The sequence below is a fragment of the Ambystoma mexicanum genome, chromosome 9 (assembly GCF_040938575.1).
Source record: "Ambystoma mexicanum isolate Mex_15411 chromosome 9, UKY_AmexF1_1, whole genome shotgun sequence".
NCBI classification, from domain to species: domain Eukaryota; kingdom Metazoa; phylum Chordata; class Amphibia; order Caudata; family Ambystomatidae; genus Ambystoma; species Ambystoma mexicanum.
In genome coordinates, this window is record NC_090931.1 from 547,794,512 (window position 1) to 547,814,463 (window position 19,952).

The 19,952-nt window shown below is 52.3% G+C and overlaps 1 protein-coding gene across 2 annotated transcripts in view; it reads right to left on the bottom strand.

Annotated features, from left to right (window-relative positions):
• CLTC (clathrin heavy chain) overlaps nt 1-19,952 on the bottom strand; it is a 1,506,669-nt gene that overhangs the window by 285,454 nt on the left and 1,201,263 nt on the right. The window lies entirely within an intron of this gene.

Below are 19,952 nucleotides of genomic sequence, written 5' to 3' on the forward strand. Positions count from 1 at the left end.
AGTTGCCATTCGTGTTCTTATGATAGGGGATCTCAGCTTAGAGAGTCAGCTAATTTATTGAGTTCCCCTGGAACGTGTTGGGAGGATAGGAATATCTTCAATTTGAGTGCCCATTTCCAAATCTGTTGTGCTAGTTTGGACAGATTTGGAGAATGTGTACTCCCCTGTTCGTTGTTGTAGAACATAGCTGTTGTGCTGTCGGTAAGGATTTGAACCAACAGGATTGTTAGCTGTACCTCGAATGCCTGAAGGGCTTTGAATACTGCCAGCAGTTCCAACAGGTTGATATGGTTCTGTGCCGTGGCATGAGTCCATGTGATGAAGGTTATGAGCCCCCTACCCGGCAAGCGAGGCGTCTGTCGTCACTATAGTTTGCACCTCAGGATCATGGAAGGGTTTGCCCCTTAACAGATTCTCCCTTGTCCACCAGCAAATGTTTTGAACTAGTGTTGGCAAAACAATCACTAGATCATCCCACTGACCGCTTGCCTGAGACCACTGTTTAACCAACGACTCTTGGATCGGACAAAAGCACAGGCGTGCCCGCAGGACCAGGTAAATGCAAGATGCCACCATCCCTAGCAATCGCATAGCTTTGCGTACGCTTATCTGGCGACCTGCCTGATAACGTGGTATTTGCAATAACATATTGTGGATTCTCTCCTCTAAGGGGAAGACTAAAGTCTTCCTTGTGTCTATTACAGCTCCTAGGAACTGTTTGGTTGTGCTTGGCACTAGGCTTGATTTTTCTAGTTTATTGAGAAGCCCAATTGAAAGACGATTTATCGTTCTTTGAATGTTTGTCCTGCAAATTGGGGGGGGGGGGGTTTCCCCTGTAATGAGCCAGTCGTCCAGGTAAGGGAACACTGGGATTGACTCATTTTGTAGGAGCGCTGCCACTACTGCCAGTACCTTTGTGAATACCCTTGGAGAAGAAGCTATGCCGAAGGTTAGCACTTCGAATTGGTAGTGCTGGTTTGCTACCTTAAATCGCAAGTATTTTCTGTGTGCTGGGAACAATGAAATATGAAACGAAGCAGCTTTCATATCCACAGTTGCCATGTAGTCCCCCCGCTTTAGCAGAAGGATTACTTCTTGTAGCTTAGTCATGTAGGCTTTTTGTTGCTTGACATATTTGTTTGCATGGCGTAGGTCTAATACTGGGCGCATTGTTAGATCTTTCTTTGGCACAAGGAAGTAGGTTGAATAAATACCCTTGTTTACGTGGTTTGCCGGGACGACCTCTATGGCATCCTTTAGGAGGAGCGTTGTGAGCTCCTCGAGAAGGATGCGTTCTTCCTCTGAGTGTGTCTTTTGGCGCGGGGGATCGTTCTGGGTCGCTTGATGAGTTCCTCACAGTACCCACCAGCCATGGTGGACATCACCCATTTGTCTGAGGTGATCCCCTCCCATGCTTGAGTGAAGTTTGAAATAAGTCCTCCTACCGGAGGAATCGAAAGGCACCTGAAACGGGTAGTCACTGTTTTGGAGGTGTTACTCCACCGGCCGCAACATCGGCGCTGTCACCTCTGGTAACCCTATGAGGCTTGGCCCCGATTGTTACCACAGGATGCCCCTGGGTTTTGACCATACCCTGAACCCCTCTGGGAATTTCATCCTCTGAAGCAACGAAAATTACTATTCCCTCTTTGGCTAGATGGATATATTTAAGAGGACGTTGGGCTCGACGGGCATATTTAGCAATGTTGCTCGAGTCTCCTGTTTGAATCCGGATTGGCGAAGCCAAGCATGGCGCTTAATAGTGCGTTCTGCAATAATGCTTCCTGCATTATCAGCAGCGTATAAATAATTTGGGATGCAGCTAGAGCCTGCTCTGCCCTCTGCGGCTACCTGGGCCAAATGTGTTCTTAGGGGCTGAATATAGTAGTGCGGACACTTCGTCCCACTTATGACAACTGTAGCTAGACAAGAGTAGTATTGTTAGCTATCCTAGCCTGAAAGGCAGCAGAAGAGGCTACTTTCCTGCCCATGGTCTAGAGGCATTTGCTTTCTTTGTCAGGTGGTACCTCAGAGGAAGTTAATTGAGAACCGGCTCTCTTCCTGGTGGATGTCACTACCTTAGAGTCTGGTTTCAGCTGGTCCCGGATATAGAGGGGGACCGTGTGCGCCATGCGTAAGTTTCTCAATGCGTGGGTTAACCGCATGCGTTTGGTGTCTCTAGGGAAGGCTGGATCCTTCTCTGGATGGATTGCAGGATTGGAATAAACTGTAACTGCCTTTTTATTCCCCCAGGATATCCTCAACAGAATCCTTGTCCTGCTGAGTCTCTTGTGTTTTGATCTGGAAGTGCTCAGTAGCTTTAATGAGCATGTCATTTAGAAGGGGCTGGTTGTCAATGGGCGAATCAGCCACGGGGGTGGGGGGGTCTTGGGTGATGGGAGAGGCTATATTGTACATATCTGCTTCATCACCGTCCCCATAGTTTTCCTCTGTGCCCTCTTGAGCTGTATACATATCTACAGCATCATCCTCAGTCTGTCATAGAGATCAACGTAGGGAGGGTCAACCGGGATGGAATATCCAGGGTGTCTGGGCGAGACCTCGTAGAGGGGGGTTTGAGAAGTAGGGGCATTTACAGTGGCTTGAGAGCCAGAGGCAGCTGTTGTAGGAGTGTTTCATTCTTTGGAAAGCTTCCGGGTTTTTCTCAAAAAAATTGCCATTATGGGTCATCCTCCTCATGACCACATCTATGTTTTCACATGTCCATTGAGCTGAGCACAGAATGGGCCTAGTGTCGAAGTCTGGCGGCCTGGTAAGTAATCTTGTTCAGAAGGAAGTGAATCCTTGTGAGGTGGAGAACCCTTGTGAGGCTGGGAATCCCTATCCTTGGATGTGGACAGTGACCTATCTTTCTGAGGCGTCTGGGAAGGAACAAGTTACTTACCTGTAACTGTTGTTCTCCAGCATGGGTCTGGCATGGATTCACATGCTCATGAATATTCCCCGTCAGGCTGGGAATCCTCAGTAAAGAAAAAAATCAGTTTCATTTTCACTTCTGAACTGTCTTTCTCCTAACAACCAATCACTGGTCTCTGGGTCATACTGTCTGCAGCCAATGACTGCCCTCTACATAATCCCCTCCTCTGGCAGCCATCTTCAGATTTGGTAGCACGTAAAGTGGCAGTAGGACCAGGAGAAGAGACGCAGAGGGGTAGGCAGGAGGGTTCGCATGTGAATCTATGCCAGACCCATGCTGGAGAACAACAGTTACAGGTAAGTAACTTGTTCAATCTCCAGCATGGAGTTTGGCATGGATTTACATGCTCATGAATAAAGAATATATAGCAGTACATACATGCACAACCACGGGAGGTGGCAAGTCTCAACATTAAGCATCTAAACATTAAGCATCTCAACATTAAGCATCTCTTAGCTCCTCACCAGGCTCGCCTTCAAGCGAACAGGTTGCACAGCACTGCTTGGCCGACTCTGGACGCCTCCCTGGAATCCCGGTCGACGCAGTAGAATCTCGTGAACGTGTGCGTTGACTTCCACGTAGCAGCCCTGCAGATGTCCAGCAGGGGCACACCAGTCAGGAAAGCTGTAGTTGCAGCGATTGCTCTGGTCGAATAAGCTCTCGGACAGCCAGGCAACAATCGGTTTGCCAACCGGTGACAATGGGTGATGCAGCCGGAGAGCCACCAGGAAATGGAAGCTTTCAAGAGGGCCTTCCCTTGGTTAACAGGGCCAGAGAAGGCCTTCCCTTGGTTCACAGGGCCAAAGCTCACAAACAGCTGTGATGTCTTCCGAAAACTCATTGTGCGGTCCACGTAGAACTTCAGCGCTCTAGCCACATCCAGCGAGTGCAAAGTCCTCTCAGCCAGCGACAGAGGCGACGGGAAGAAAACCGGTAACACCAAGGGCTCGTTGAGATGGAAGTCCGACGGCACCTTGGGCATGAAGGAGGGGTGCGTCCATAGCACCACCCTCGTATTGTGGAATATCAAGTAAGGTGGTTTACAAGAGATGGCCTGGATCTCTCCCACTCGTGTGGAGGTGATGGCCACAAGAAATGCTTTTTTCCATGATAAAAACTTCAGCGGTGCCAAAAGCATAGGCTCGAACGGGGGACCCATGAGCCTAGTCCGCACCACATCGAGCTCCCACACCGGGGCCTTCACCGGCGGGAATGAACGGAAAGGTCCTTTGATGAATTCCTTGACCAGGTGGTGTGACCATAACGACGACCGCACCGGAGTGCTGGTGTAGCGGGAGATAGCCGCCAGCTGAACCTTGATAGAAGCATGAGCCAACCCTGCCCTGGCCAGCGACAGCAAATACAGCAGCACCTGCAGAGCCGTAACCCGTAGAGGGACGAATTTCTGTGCGTGGCACGAGACAGCGAACCTCTTCCACTTAGGTCGGTAGCATTTCAGTGTAGACGTAGCCTTGGCAAGCACTTACTTGCAGTCCGCCGAGAGATCGTATCCACCAAACTCTAGCGCTGCAGGAGCCAGGCCTGCAAGTTCAGCGACCCTGGGTCGTGGTGCAGAATCTCGCCTCCTTCTCTGGCAAGAAGATATGCATCCGACGGAAGCTTAACTGGAGGGGTCACGGACATGTCCAGAAGGTCCGGGTACCATATCTGCCTTGGCCACGCCGGTGCGACGAGGAGCATCCTGCACCGGGACAGTCCGAGTTGATTGATGAGTCGCAGAAGCAACGGCAACAGGGGGAACGCATTGAGGAACAGGCCGTTCCAGGGGAAATGATAATGCATCCCCCATGTTCCCCGGCTGGGGAAACCTGCTGGCGAACCTCAGGCACTTGGTGTTCGTCGCCGTCGCAAACAGATCGATATGGGGAATTGTCCCATCGTCGGAACAGAAGATCCACTCGGTCCCGCCGAAGCTCCCAATCATGGCACGAGCGAAGATCCCCAAGAGAGTTGGTAACAGTGTTCTTCACTCCTGCCAGATGAAATGGGACGATTATCCCCTGGGCGACGGCCCAGCGCCATAGGTCCTGCGCCTATTCAGAGATCTGGTGCCCCCTTGTTTCTGGATGTAAAACATTGTGATGGTGTCGACCGTGAAGATCTGCACCACCTTGCCCTTGAGAGACGGAAGGAAAGACTTGAGGGCCCAAAACACTGCTCGTAGCTCCAGAACGTTGATGTGCAACAACATCTCCTCCAGTAGCCACAGACCTCTTGTGTGGAGACGTCCTGTGTGTGTGCGCCCCATCCTTCCAGGGATGCGTCAGTTGTGACCCTCTCCTAATGGGGGGGGGAGGGGTCTGGAAATCCGCACCCGCCGACAGATGCGTGCAAACACCCCACCACTGAATCACTCGACAAACGCTCAAGGGTGATCTTGTCCTCGAAGCTTCCCGATACCTGGATCCAACGGGCGTCGAGGAACGCCTGCAGCGGTCGCATCCGCAGTCTGCACAGGCGCACAAAGTAAATGCACAACGCCATCATGCCGAGGAGGGACTTGATGGACCTCACCCTTGCGATCTTCAGGGTCAACAGCCGTTGCACCTTGCCCAGGATGGCTGCTATTCTCTCCCCCGACGGGGATGCCAGGCACAACGCTGTGTTGAGCCGGGACCCCAGAAGCTGCGCGTCCTGCGATGGCACCAAGCAGGACTTCGCCGTGTGCTCGATGGCGGTCTCTCTCGATTTCAATCGGATGAGCCAATCGCCCAGGTAGGGGGAAGACATGAATCCCCTGCAGATGCAACCGTGCCGCGACTGGCGCCAGACTTGGTGAAAACCCTTAGTGCCGACTTCAATCCGAAGGGAATGGCCTTGAATTGGTAATTCTGCCCTTGGACCACGAAGCGCAGACGCTTGCGGTGTCCTTTGCGAATGGGGATGTGGAAATCAGCATCCTCCAGGTCCAGCAACTATAGGAAATCCCCCTCTCAACTGTCCCAGCACGTGCTGAAGGGTGACCGTCCGCAACTTCTGGGACCTGATGAAGTGGAGGAGGAGTAGGAGGAGGTCTAGTATGGGCCTCCAACCGCCGGTCTTCTTTCTGACGAGTACAAGTACCGGGAGTACACTCGAGTCCTGGAGCCTTTTTGGGACGAGTTCTATTGCGCCCTTCTTCAGCATGGCCCATACCTTTAGAAGATGAGGGACATGGTTTTTCTGCCTGGCCACCAGTGGAATGCGCAGACACTTTTGTTGAAATTCCAGGGTGTGCCCATGGGCCAGGGCATCCAGCACCCAACGGTCAATGGAGATGGACTTCCACAAGCTGACGAAGTTCACCAGCCGGCCTCCCACCGGGGTGCGAGGGAGGGGGCCCGAAGTCACGGCCAGTTCAATCCTGCTACGCCGTGGGGGCGCCACTTAGGGGACCTTGACGGTGACCACCTCCGGACTTGCTGCAGCCCCTGTAGGCTTCCTGGGCCAAAGAGCCGCCACCGAAACCTTTGGAGGAACCCTGGAAACTTTCCTCTGGAGGTCCGAAAGGATGGTCGTCGCTGCTGGAGTGTGCCCAAAGCACGAGCAGTCTCGGTATCCGCCTTGATGGCATGAAGATAATCGTCCACAGTCTTGCCGAATAAGTTGTCCCTGTCGAAGATAATGTTCAACACCCGCGACTGTACATCCAGGCCGAAGCTAGTGGCCCTCGACCAACCCCACCGAAGGCAAATGCTGTTGCTCATCTGGCTGAATCCTGCGTCGGCGATGTCCGTTGCCACCGTGATGGCATGGACCTCGCCTTCCTGCAGGATCTACAGCGCTTCCGCTCTAGTCGTCGGGAAGGAAGTCCAGGAGGGGGGCGATCTTGAACCATAGCTCCCTGTCATAACGGGCCACGATGGCTAGGGCATTGGCTGCCTTGATCATCGCAGCAGACTAGATGACCCATCGCCCTGTCGACCCATGGAGTCTAGCTTCTTTCCCTCGCCATCCCGGGGGGTTGAAGAGGACGTTGACGGAGAAGATCTGGGAGATTTCTTCCGCCGCCGAGACAGAGTCCGGGTAAGCTGGGATCTGAGACACTTGGGTGCAGAATCCGGCACTCCGTACTTCTCGTACCGGTCCCTATTCACCAGAGCCGAGGACGGGTACTTCATAAGGGACAGTCCCTGGTCCCAAATGTCATCCAATAGCGGAATCTAAAGCACGGTCTTCCTCTTGGCCTCCCTGCGCTGGTACAGGAAGCCTTCCTTCCTTTCCTCGGGAGCCAGGTGGAACATTTCCATGGCATGGAAAGAGTGAGGCCCTGGGCACTGGAGACGGGAGGTCTACTCCGTCGTCATCCGTACCCGTCATTGCGTTATCTGGTTCTGTATCGTCCCTCGGAGGAGGGGATGGCAGCGAAGGATGGCAAGGAGGTGGAGGGTGAACTATCCTCTTCTTGCCAGGGGGTTCCCCTGACGGCCCAGGTGCTGCAGGATCTCCCGCCAGCGACAGGGGCATCCTTGTCCGGATCTGAGCACAAGGTGCGCAGTGCCTGTAGGATGTCTACTGACATGTCCGCTGGCGGTAGCGGCGGTGGTTGCAATGGGAGCGATGGCAGTGGCGTGGCATTCTCCGGCTCCTCACCGCCCTGCTGCTCCTCGTCTGTTTCTTCGCTGCCCTCCACATCCGCCTCGTCGGGGTGCTTCCAGTAAGACCTGGCCTCGACAAACTTCTTATCCAGTACGGCCTTCAGACCAGAAAGCTCCTCCTCGGAAATGTCTGAGCCCAGCAGGACTACCGGCCCCTACCCCTTCTTCTCGACCAGTGGGGACGCTCTTGGGGAGATGATCAGCATTGTCTTCACCAGTGTCTTCTCAATGGGTCAAAAAGACTATTTCCTCCGAGCAGGCAGGTAAACTCTCGTCTTGGGGGCCGTCTCCTGCGAACCCGCATTCGCGGCCTTTGCTAGGGACGCCACCACTCCTTCAATCGAAGATGTCGCCTGGTGATCCTGTGCCTTCACGACCTTGGGCACGCCTGAGGCTTCCACCGTGGAGGGAGGGTCAGCTCCCAGCTACCCCTTGGCTTTCTCCATCGGAGTCGACTGGGATGTCTCCAGAAGTTTACCCGGGTGGTCCGAATTCCTCTTTCACTGCCCCGGAGCGTTGGGAGATGCCACTCCCAACCTGGCCAATGAGGAGCCCGTCCCAACAGCGCTCCCTGTGCCCACGGGCTCACAGTGCTTTACCTTATGTTGGGCCCCCTTCACCAGAGCGCCCTTAAAGGTCTTAGAAGATCGTTCAGATTTCCTCTTGCTGGGTGAGGCTTGCTACCGGGACTCACCCGCAGCCGGGTTATTGGTCTGGAGCCACTCGGAGAGCCACTTACGACAGTCCTTCATGATGCATTGCACCATATCCTTGCAGAAAGCACAGGTCTCTTCCACGTGCGTTTGTTCGGAATGTAGGCAGTAAAGGCACAGGGAGTGCCAATCATCCAGGAAAATGTTCCATAGTCCATATCCAGGGCAGATCCTGAACAGAGGCATCAAGTCTCTTATCTTCAGCCATGTCCACGCGGAGTAGGCCTCAAAGGATCTTACGGAATCCTCCAAGAAGGGATGATGGATCGATGGAGCTTGAGGCTCGATTATCCGGAAAAATAGAGTAAACTTTCAGAAAAAGCGCAAAATGCAGAAAGAGAGCTAATCACAAGGACTACCACCACTGTAACGTGCGATAAAAATCTGAAGATGGCTGCCAGAGGAGGGGCTTAGGTAGAGGGGAGTCATTGGCTGGGGGCCGTATGACCCAGAGACCAGTGATTGGTTGTTAGGAGAAAGACAGTTCGGAAGTGAAACTGATTTTTTCTCCGTATGTATGCCCCTTGTCCGAGCACTGCTGTGACTGGGTGTACGTTTTGGGCATGGTCTTTGTAAGGATGGATAAAGACTTGGCCGTTTATGAGCCCTTTTTCTTTTTGTCCAGCTCCTCACCCGTGGTGGAGTGGAAGAGGACACCCCCTTCGAACGGAAGGTCTAATATGTGTTTCTGGACATCTGGGTTGAATTTAGATGCAGGGCCAGGCTTTTCTTCTCATGTCCGTGGCAATGCAGATGGCCCGGCCAGAGGTGTCAATGCAGGCATGGTGGACTCCATTTCGTCTTGCACCACCATCTTGGCCTCTGCCAGTCCCGCCTTGAATCGTGATTGGCTCTGCACTGGAAGCTCTGGTAGGAAAATCAGCAATTTCCCGCCAAAGCCTCTAGTTAACGGCTGCCAGCATGGCATCCGCATTGGCTTGATGAAGATGCAGGGACGCGTTTGACTACAGCCTCTTACTGAACGCCTCCAAGATTTTCTCCTCCTTGCCTAGCAGTACTGAGGAGGAGGAGGACGACGAGGACGACTGAGGCTTGGAGTATAGTGATGCTGCAGCGATCACTGATGAGTGCGGCTGAGTGTGGGCCGATAGCAAGAGAGTATCCCCCTTCATCTGCCTGTGCTTGGCGTCCAGGCGTCGATTGACCGTCTGGATCGAGTGGGACTTGAGCTAGCCCTTTTTGGCCAAGGCGACTACGTCCTTCTGCATAGGGATCCCTGTGCTTGCTACGGGACGTAGCATGAGGACTTCGGCGAGGACCCCCTCTGATGGTTGCTCGACCTCAGGTGGATGAAAAGGCCCAAGTTCTCTGCCAGCCCTGCAAGACGTTCATGGAAGGCCTTGGCTGATGAGTGTTTCGTGGTCGTCATCCTCATCCGCGTCCACCTGAGGGTCCGGCACCGGTGGAGGGGTGCTGGGAGCCAAGGGCTAGGGCATGGAGGCTGGAATGGAACCACCTGCACAACCGGTTGAGGGCCGGAGAGGCGGCCTGTACTGGGGCCTGCGGTGCCAGAGCCATTGGAGGGAGCATGTCCCTGATGGCGTCCCCTAGGATCACCCCCATAAGAGGAGATTTCATGAGCCAGAGGAACCTTTCAAAAAATCTATCCTAACAGGCCAGATGGGTGGTAGGAGATATTGACGGGTAGCGAGCCATTGCTGGAGCCGTTGCGTACCCTGCCCATATGGATACAGCAGGAACCTGCCCTGCGCAAATGAAGGGTACGCTGTAGGCCACATACCTGGTTGACCGCAGTCCAACCTTGTAACACGTTCCTCCACCTGCTCCCTGCCTTGGTACGGTATCAGGCAGATGTCAGAAATGTCTGGCACGGTGGACATTTTGTCGCGCTGCCTTCCACGTGCATGCGTCGTGTTGCTTGGCTCACTGGGCCCAGTCCCGTCCCCGACTCTTGAGTGTGGATCATGAGGCCTACCCTGTTCCTCAGGCCGAGACCTGGAAGGAGCTTCGCCCTCAGCGGATTTGCAGGTAGAACTGCATATAGGCGCCCTTCTCCGACATGTTGCCAGTATAAGAGCGTGGCCCCTCGGGTGAAGACCCGGTAAAAGAACCTTCTGGTCTCTCAGCACTGTCACCGGGAGGATTGACTGACCCCTTGGCATCCCCGGCAGCTGATTTAGCCTCAGTACTCTTGCTTGTATGATAAGCTGAGAGGTTCCTCCCACATGGGTGTGTCCCTGAAAAGGAGTCTCCCTTGCGGGGTGCACTGGAAAAGAGTGGCCCTACCTTGGGCCTGGATCGATGATTGATGAAGTCCTTCAGGTCCTGTGGAGTCAATTTCTGGAAGAGCTCCCTCCACCTGGCTAGTCTGTTTATCAGAGACCTTGATGAAAGCGCGTTGCACGCGGTACAAGCATGCCAGCCGGGGTCTGGGCCAAGGCAACGTAGGCAGAGGGCATGGGCGTCTGAAGTTGGAAAGAGCCTGTCGCAGGATAGATACCTGCTGAACCATGTAGAAGTCGACATACACCGGGGAGGAGCGTTACACCTGAGGACCGAGTACCTGAATTATAAAAAGAGAACGAGATAGAAGAGAAGAAGTATCCGCGCGTGGAATTACATGGTCGAAGCCAAACCCAGGAGCGCTGGTGAATTCGGCCCTTTCTCGTCGACGCGGAAAAGGAAACTGAGGTGTGGCACCAGAGGGAGTAGTAAGGGCAGCGCATGCTCCCAAGGCCGAACCCCTGCGAGCCTCTAAATTTTAAGGGGAAGAAGGTTTTTTTCTGGTGAAAAATGTTTTGTCTCCCGTCCCTTGGAAGGGGCGCCTATGCAGTCTGGAGGAAAGGGGATGAGACGTAAGAATAAGACTCTTCTTTAATATCTTCAATGTAAACATTCTACAGGTTACATGTCGAGCAGGCCTTGAATAGGCTCTTCTTCCCCATGTCTGTCATCATCCACAGACTCTGGAAGGCATGAGATCGAAAATTGGAACTCCAGAGGCAACAGAAGTGGCCGAAACTTCACTGCCATTGTCGAGAAGTGATGCAGCACCAAACCTTGCATATTTGAATGTGAAAACTAGCAAAAATAGAGAGAATTCTAGAGGACTCTATGGCCACTAGGGTAGAGCTAAGGGGACCCGTCTAATTGGCAGTGGGCAGTATGACCCAAAATGACTAATAGAGCATTAAAATGACAAGCAGTTGGGGGCGCTGTTGAGCAGCCAAGGAAAATGGCTGCTTAGTTGGTGAGCTCCGTCTCTACCCACCTGAATCCTTACAATATCGGCGTCGATCCTACTTGCCATCTGAAGATACTGCCACGATCGTCCTGCTGACAGTGCCCTCTGTGTGTGGCTGCAATTTGGGGCGAAATCGGTGCCGTAGCCTGAAGATCAGGCTTAGGTGCGGGGCCTCCCTGTGGGCCCTTGCTGCGGCCTTCAGCGGCTGCTTGTGACCGCCCGCGCCGCCTGCCGGCCGCTGGAGGTGCTGCCGCTGCTGGTCCGGAACCCCCCTCTTGCTGGAGCCTGGGGGATTGCTCTTTGAGGACTCGGCTGCCCCGACCGCGGGAGTGTGGTGTGGCGTCCCGACGCTGCCGGCCTGTCGGCTGCCGGGGCTGTGCGGTGCGACGGCCGGCTCCGTTCGCCGCGGGCTGGAGCCCCCCCCCGTGCCCGTACATAGACACGGCCCGCCTGGTGATCCGGGGCTGTGTGGACCGTGCTGGCGGGCTGGGCTCGCGGCAGTTTGAAGTCACATGGATTTGGGCGGCTCCTCCACTCGGGCGGTTGCCCCTGCGGATCTACACGGAACTGTGCCCGCAACATCATCCGTTGGCCCCAGATCAGCTCTCACTGGGGAAACAGCCGCCTTCCGGAAGACACACCGATCCAGCCACCCTAAAAGTTACGAGGTGGGTGCTGCGGGCTGAACTATATCCCCCTGCTTCCTCCTGGGGCGGGCCCCCTCTCTCCCAGTTGTTTATAGTACGACCGGCGCGCTTGCATCGCCTGCTGTGTGACTGCCTGCACGGAAACCCGGCTCCCTCCCGACTCCCACGGGGCTTGGACTCTTGTGCCCCATCTACTGCGACATACCTGGCCATCGGATTCGCGGCAGACCTGGGTGCGGCGGGCTGCGCGCCCTCCTCCTTGTCCCCCCTGCTGCATTGTGCTCTGCGGTTTATGGTGTTGGGGTCACCTGCGGAGCACTGGCAGACGTCGGGGTGCCGCGGGTGGGGAGATCGCCCCACTCTGTCTGGCAGCGCGGGGGGGGGAGGCAGTACCAACCCCTTGTGCTTTGTTAGGCCCCTTGGTCGACTCGCTGGCAGCTCGGCGCCCTGGGCCTGGGCATATACCAGGGTGCCCCTGCTCACACAGAATGCGCTGAACCCCCCTCAGCTCCTCCTATCTGTGAGGCCTACGGACCCCACGAAACATGCGCTGTTCCAGCCCTGCACATACCCCCGGCTGTCCTCGGCTCACGGCTACACCGCCTTTTCTGCCACGCCATAATCTGCCTCCTCCACTCACTCGGGGCGGTACCAGCACCTCTGATCCTTTGATACCTACGAGTTGCAGCGGCTGACCCGCCATCGCTCCCCCCTGCCGAACACCAACAATCCTACTAAGCTGAGCAGGGATCCCTACCATAGCAATGTCCAACAGAGCGCGGGGTGCTAATAAAGTGGGCACCTTGGACAAGTTTTCCAGAGTGGCGCCTAGGGCGGACCATGCGTCGTCCTCGGCAGCACAAGATGGCGAGATCCCACTAGACCCCCCCGCAACCGGACCTAACCACAATGATGGAGTCCATGGCCAAAAACTTTACATCCTTCCATGAAAAGGTGGATGACATCAATGTGAATGTAGCCTCCTTAAGAGCTAAAATTGACCAACATGGGACCAGGCTCACGGAGACGGAGCAAAGAATAGGGGCCAACGAGGATGTCATTCATACCCTACAAAACACAGTTATAGAGCTCTCGTCCGAGACATGAAACAGGTCAAGGCCAAGAATGATGACCTCAAATCGATATCGCGGCAGAATACCATTCGCATAGTGGGGGTCCCCGAATCTGCATTGAAGGGCCGCATGGAACTTGCGGTTGAGCAACTCAACGATCTCCTTGGCAACCCCGAGCTCTCGCCATTCTTTACAGTTGAAAGAGCGCATCGCTCTCTGGCACACCGGCCTAAACCAGGTGATTTCAGCAGACCGATAAGTGCGAAATTGCTAAGCTATAAAGACAGAGTCACAGACTCCGCTTGGCCAGAGAGAGAGAGAGGGCAACTGCGGCTGGAATCACAAATCATCAGAATCTTCCCGGATTTTTTGGTGGGGGTTCAAATGGAAAGACGCCGATTCAGTGGGGTTAAGAAAATGCTAAGAGATAGAAAAATTGAATACTCAATGCTCTTCCCTGCTCGACTGAAATTCATCCATCGCAATAAGGGCTACTTCTTTACGGTTCCCGATGAGGCCGTTAAGTTCATCGAGTCGCAGATTCCAATGGCGAGCCCCCCTGAGGAACCTATGGACGATGACTAATGCCATGATCTCCAGGCCCCTACGTTGGTCTCCAATGGCCGAGGGCAACCATGGGATTGATCCCCTGGCGTATTACTGCTGGCCTCCTCGGCATCCCATCTGCAGGACCGGCCTTGGCCCGCCGTCACCATAACCAGTATTCCACTTCCTGAGGGTGATACTTTCGTAAATCACCTGCTTATAATGTCATGCACTGGACCTGTACCTTGGAGACTAGACCGCCTAGTCACACACTGTCTTATGGTGGCTCCTACTTGGACCTTGCTACTCCAAAACAAAAATGTGTATCCTCCATTCATAACCTGTACTTTACTTGCCGAAAATAATGAAAATGTTAATGTGTTGTCATGCAAAGCTTTAACTATTGTGGGCCAGACAGCAGCGGCAGCCCCCACTGCAGCCTCAATGCCGGCGGAGGGTTTGTATTCAAGCCCCGGTTGGGCTATTTCCCATGCGTTGCCGAGTTGGGTATGGCACGCAATTTGTTTCCAAGGGTGGCCGGGGGGGGGGGGGGGGGTTTAAACGCACTGCTAGTCTTTTCTGGGCGGTGAGGGTGGGGGGAGGGACAGTTGGGGTTTGTTTTACACAAAATGGCAGGCTGGTTTTGACTGGTATTAAATGGGGGCGGGTCTGCCTCATTGCAGCACTCATGGTGATATCCGAAATAAGATTCCACTTCTGGGAATTTCCTTGACTCTTTAATATGCCCATTAGAGTGGTGATTTGGAATATACGGGGGCTGACCAATTTCACTAAATCTCGAAAGGTAACAACATATGCACAAAGACACAGGGTTAAAGTTCTCCTATTGTAGGAGACGCATGCTATGAAGCTCTTGTCATCAAACCTAGCACAAACCTGGGGCCCCAACATATACTATACACAATATTCCACTTAAGCCAGGGGAGTACTCACCCTCCTCCATAAATCGGTAAAGTTCACACTTCATACATCCTACATTGATCCGGAAGGTAGATACGTGATTCTACCTTGGCTAATGAAGAATGCCTGCTTGTGAACTCATACGCCCCCAACACTGATTCCCCAGAATTTATAGACGCAGTGTCGGCCATCCTCATGAAATATGTGGAAGTCCCCATTATATGGGGTGGAGACATAAACCTTATACTTGACAACGTCCTCGACAGAACGACCACTACTCGTAGAACTACAACCCGCACCGCCAAGCGACTCCACGCTTACATGAGCTCTTCGAATCTACATGATGTTTGGAGAACACTCCACCCTAGAGAGAGACTACACCTTTTATTCTACGGTACATGATAGGTCCTCTAGAATAGACCTATTCCTCCTATCTGGTGATCTGATGGGCAGGGTTTCAGATGTTAAGATCCTCGCGCGCACGCTCTCTGATCACTCCCCCGTGCTGTTACAGATCCAACTAGGTAATACACTGGGGGCCCGCTCCGCCTAGCATTTCAAGTCCGATGCCCTATCGGCTTTAGGGCTGAGATACTAGCGGACAAACTTGTGTTTTGAAAACAACAATACCTCCGACACGCCCGAAGGGACCCGCTGGGAGGCATTTAAAGTTTCCATCAGTGTATTTCTAAGGAAGCTGGGGTACTTAAAAGCCATAACACAGGCCCTAAATAATTCCGAGACCAAGCTCAAAACCCTAGAACAAGAGTACGCTTCTAAACCGGCTCCAGCAACTCTAGCAAAGATTAGAGCTGAACTGGAACAATTTGAGATCCATGCCCTGAGTGAGGTGAGGTACTATGCCCGTCCTGTGGCTGCCCGAAGGTATGGGGAGGGCGATAGCCCGGGCGGGACTTTGGCTAAGCTGGTGCGGGCGGAGGGCGGTAAGATCCAGATAGATCGTATTATTGATGAAAGGGGTCGAGACACTGGTCGGACCGGGCCATCCTTGACACTTTCGCCAGCTTTTACGCCAATCTATATGGCCCCCAGCCTGAACATACTGCCCGTGACCTTGACGACCTGCTGGAATCCATCCCAATGACGTTTATCTCTCAGAGCACCAAGGAACTTCTCGATGCCCCGTTTACCTTAGACGAGATTGTCCAGGTAATCTTGGACCTTCCTAAGGGCAAGGCCCCTGGCTTACGTTAGTTTTACTAAGAGTATGTTGCCATTTTAGCACCCGTACTGTACAGGGTATGGTCCGAATCACTCCGCTCACACACCCTCCCCCCCTCTTTAAGAGAAGCTTTAATCACAGTCCTCCCCAAACCAGTTAAACCCCCAGATGAGTGTGGGTCCTATAGGCCCCTGTCGCTCATCAACACGGATATGAAGATTTTTGCTAAGGCAATCGCCAATAGGTTCCTCCCATTCATGCCCCATCTGGTCCACGCCGACCAAAGCAGATTCGTCCCTGGGCGTTCTACGGCACTTAACATCCGTCGTCTCTTCAACGTGTTGGCTAGGATTGGCCCGAGGGCTGATGCAGTGGCAGTCACACTAGACGCCCAAAAGGCATTCCACATGGTTTCATGGCAATATCTATGGGCCGTGCTGGAAAAAATGGGAATAGGACCAAATATGATTTCCTACATAAAGCTATTATACACGGGACCGTCGGCTAGGGTACTAGTCAACTCCGTTCCCTCCTCCCCCTTCGAACTACACAGGGGCACCCGCCAGGGTTGTCCATTCTCCTCCATCCTCTTTGCACTTGCCATTGAGCCCATGGCCGATTATGTCAGGGATCGACACTCCCGAAAGGGCGTTCATCTACAGGATGCACCAGAAATCATTTCACTGTACGCGGATGATGTACTCCTATACATCAGAGAACCTTCCACATACCTGGACCCTATCGTTCGTGACATAACAAAAATAGGCACATACTCAGGCTTCACCATCAACTACTCTAAATCCGAAATCTTCCCTCTAACTAAAGCAACTCAGCAACCATCATGTGAATTTCCCCTGCGTTGGTCCCCGGGTGGAATCAAGTACCTCGGGGTGCAGATGTCACGGGCCAAGGCTTCCTTGCTGGCAGACAACTACGAAGCAACGGCACAGCTCATTGAATCCAAGATGCTTAAATGGCGCAATCTCCCGCTATCCCTTGCAGGCAGACTCTCCCTAATAAAAATGATCGCGGTCCCCAAGCTCCTCTATATATTTGCCAATGTTCCGGTGTGGCCAGGGAAACAGTATTTCAAAAGGCTTCACATGGCATTCGCTCAATTTCACTGGCACTCCGGGGCGGTTTGTAAGAAGTGGCAGCATATGACCCTGCCTTATGAAAAAGGTGGTTTTACGGCCCCAGATCGAACTCTGTACTGGAACGCTGCACAGGCCCAGCACGCCAACCACTGGTACACACACCTAAATTCCGCCCCCACATGTCAAATTAGAGAAAATGGCAGGGGAGGGTACCCACATCATGACTTTACTACTACACCACACATTTCATGCGGATGCCCCATTTGACCCGGTGGCCACCATGATCAGAGCATGGAATAATATCCTTCACTCTAGTCAAGAGCACCGTCCATATTATAAATGGTTCCCCTTATGGCAATTTCCCGGCCTCCCCCTACATATGACCAACATCTTTCTCAACGGTGGGAAAACCTGGGATATCGGGCCCTGACTGACCTATATCCCGATGGCAAATTTATTACTACTCAAACATGGCGCCCCGGGTACCCCAATTATGCGCTCGACTTGCTGCAGTACTATAGGCTGAGAGCAGCGATACGGGTAAAGTGGCCCTCCTTCCCACTGGAACCTCCAGACTCACCTGAACTCCAATATATAGCAAAATCCACAGGCGGTAGGGGCATAGTGTCCTCCCTTTATAAAATGCAGATGGGGAAACTAGAGAATATATCCCTGGAGCCACGGGAAGCATGGGCCTGGGAGCTTGAAAAGGAGATCACGGAGGAGATGTGGGGCAAAATGTGTGCGCACACGCGCAAAGTTTCACTTAACGCTAGGTTCCGCTGCATACAATACAAACTTCTCAATAGGCTATATTATACTCCGCACAAAGTAGCGAAATTCACGTTTACTTCGACACACACATGCCCGAAATGTAAATCGAGCGAGGCAGATCATGCTCATATGTTTTGGTCCTGTGCTTTATTGGTCATGTTTTGGGTGGGGGTGTCAAAGGTGCTCTCGGAAATAATTGGCTCCCCAGTAGAGCTGGACGCACTAGCCTTGCTAGTCGTATCTGGACTGGAGAAAATGAGAGAAAAATGTCAACATTTCTAAATGTAAGTGCTATTGTTGCCAAAAGATGCATATTACAATGCTGGAAGTGCCCCACACCGCCCCTCCCCCACCATGTGGTTGAAAGCCCTCACCTGGGTACAAACGTGCGAGGAGTACATTGGATCCTTGCCCATACCTTCCCGCCCCAAAAACGTGTGGTCGGAATTTTGCAGTTATCTGAACAGTAAAGACGAGATTGAGTGTACCTCCCTCCACTCCTCCACCTGCCCAGTCTAACCTATCATGATAAATGATTCATGCGTGTTTTTCCCACAATGTCAACCCCCCCCCCCCAATACGAGCTGGTAATAATTATTGTGATGTAATGCATATACAAACTGTTATGTTGTTTGCTTGTTTACATGCATTCTGTGCTGTACCTGTCTCAACGTTCTGCCAATAAACAAAAGTTTAAAAAAAAAAAAAAAATGACAAGCAGATTAAACATTTAAAGGCAAACTGCTTTAATGTTACTAGGGATTCTCAGTCTGACAACAGGGAATATTTAAGAGCATGCGAATCCATGATAGATCAAATGCTTGAGAGCTGCATACTCGCACAATTCAAGTAAAGCCAACAGGAGGCGGAGAACTTTAATTTCCTCCAGAGTGTCTCTCTGCGGGTGTGTGTGTGTGTGTGTCTCTCTGCGGGTGTGTGTGTGTGTGTGTCTCTCTGCGGGTGTGTGTGTGTGTGTGTCTCTCTGCGGGTGTGTGTGTGTGTCTCTCTGCGTGTGTGTGTGTGTCTCTCTGCGTGTGTGTGTGTGTGTCTCTCTGCGTGTGTGTGTGTGTCTCTCTGCGTGTGTGTGTGTGTCTCTCTGCGTGTGTGTGTGTGTGTCTCTCTGCGTGTGTGTGTGTGTGTCTCTCTGCGTGTGTGTGTGTGTGTGTGTGTGTGTGTGTGTGTGGTGGGGTCTACGCAGGTCTGGGATGTGGGGGAAGACACCATGAGGTCTACCTAAGCTGTGGGGATACTTTTCAGCTGTCAATCGAGGAACGGTCTTATGCTGTTACTAAGAGTGAAATTCTCCCACCCACCAGTGACAGTCACACACCAACCACAGTTTGGGGATTTGGCACTAGCACACAAATGAAATGATATGCCAATGTTTTACACCAACGACTGTTCTGTGCATTTACACCAGTGGAACTCATATCCTTGGTCCTTCAAATGTTAACTTAAAATGGTTGAATAAACAGCTCTACAAAGCAAGTGACCCACCTATTCTACAAAAACAAGAAAATGCTATTTGCTCTACATTGTTTTCAAGAATAAACATTTTTAGAAACACATTGTCTTTTCCTAATGGGCTTGACGTCCTGGTGGAATGTTGTGCTATGTGGTGCTGGTAGAGGAACACAACCTTTCTGCATTTGTACTCTCACAGTCAAAGTGCCTTTATGTTTGAATGAAACCTATTTAGCAGCTGTGCCTGGCGAGACAAAACTGAGCATGTTCGTAAACTTTTTTTGTACTCATTGAAAAATATATTTTAGTAAAAAGCATTTTACTTTTTTCCCACCTGCAAACAAAAAACATTTTACAAAACACGACATTCACAGGCAACACACTTACCCACCTTCAATATAGAAGCCTTACCCTACCACAAATACACATGCACCATTTGTCATCCCAAACAGCCACCCCGAAAACCAACACCGTCCCTGCCACCAAGCACAACTATCTGCAGACTACCATAAGGCAATTCAACAACCCAAAACTCTGCAGTCACTAAGTGAAACCATGAAATTTACAGCAGATTTAATTTGAACTCAGGCAAATGTTAATTTTGTCCGATAGAATAATATTACTCATCTGTATTGTATCTAAGAAAAGAGACCAGTTTGGGGAGGCAAAAGTAACATTAGAGCCCAAACATCATTTCTTGAGTTATGCTCTGTGTAACCTTGCATACTGGGGAATGGTGGGACAGTTTTGGGAGACTGGAATCAAGTGCCAC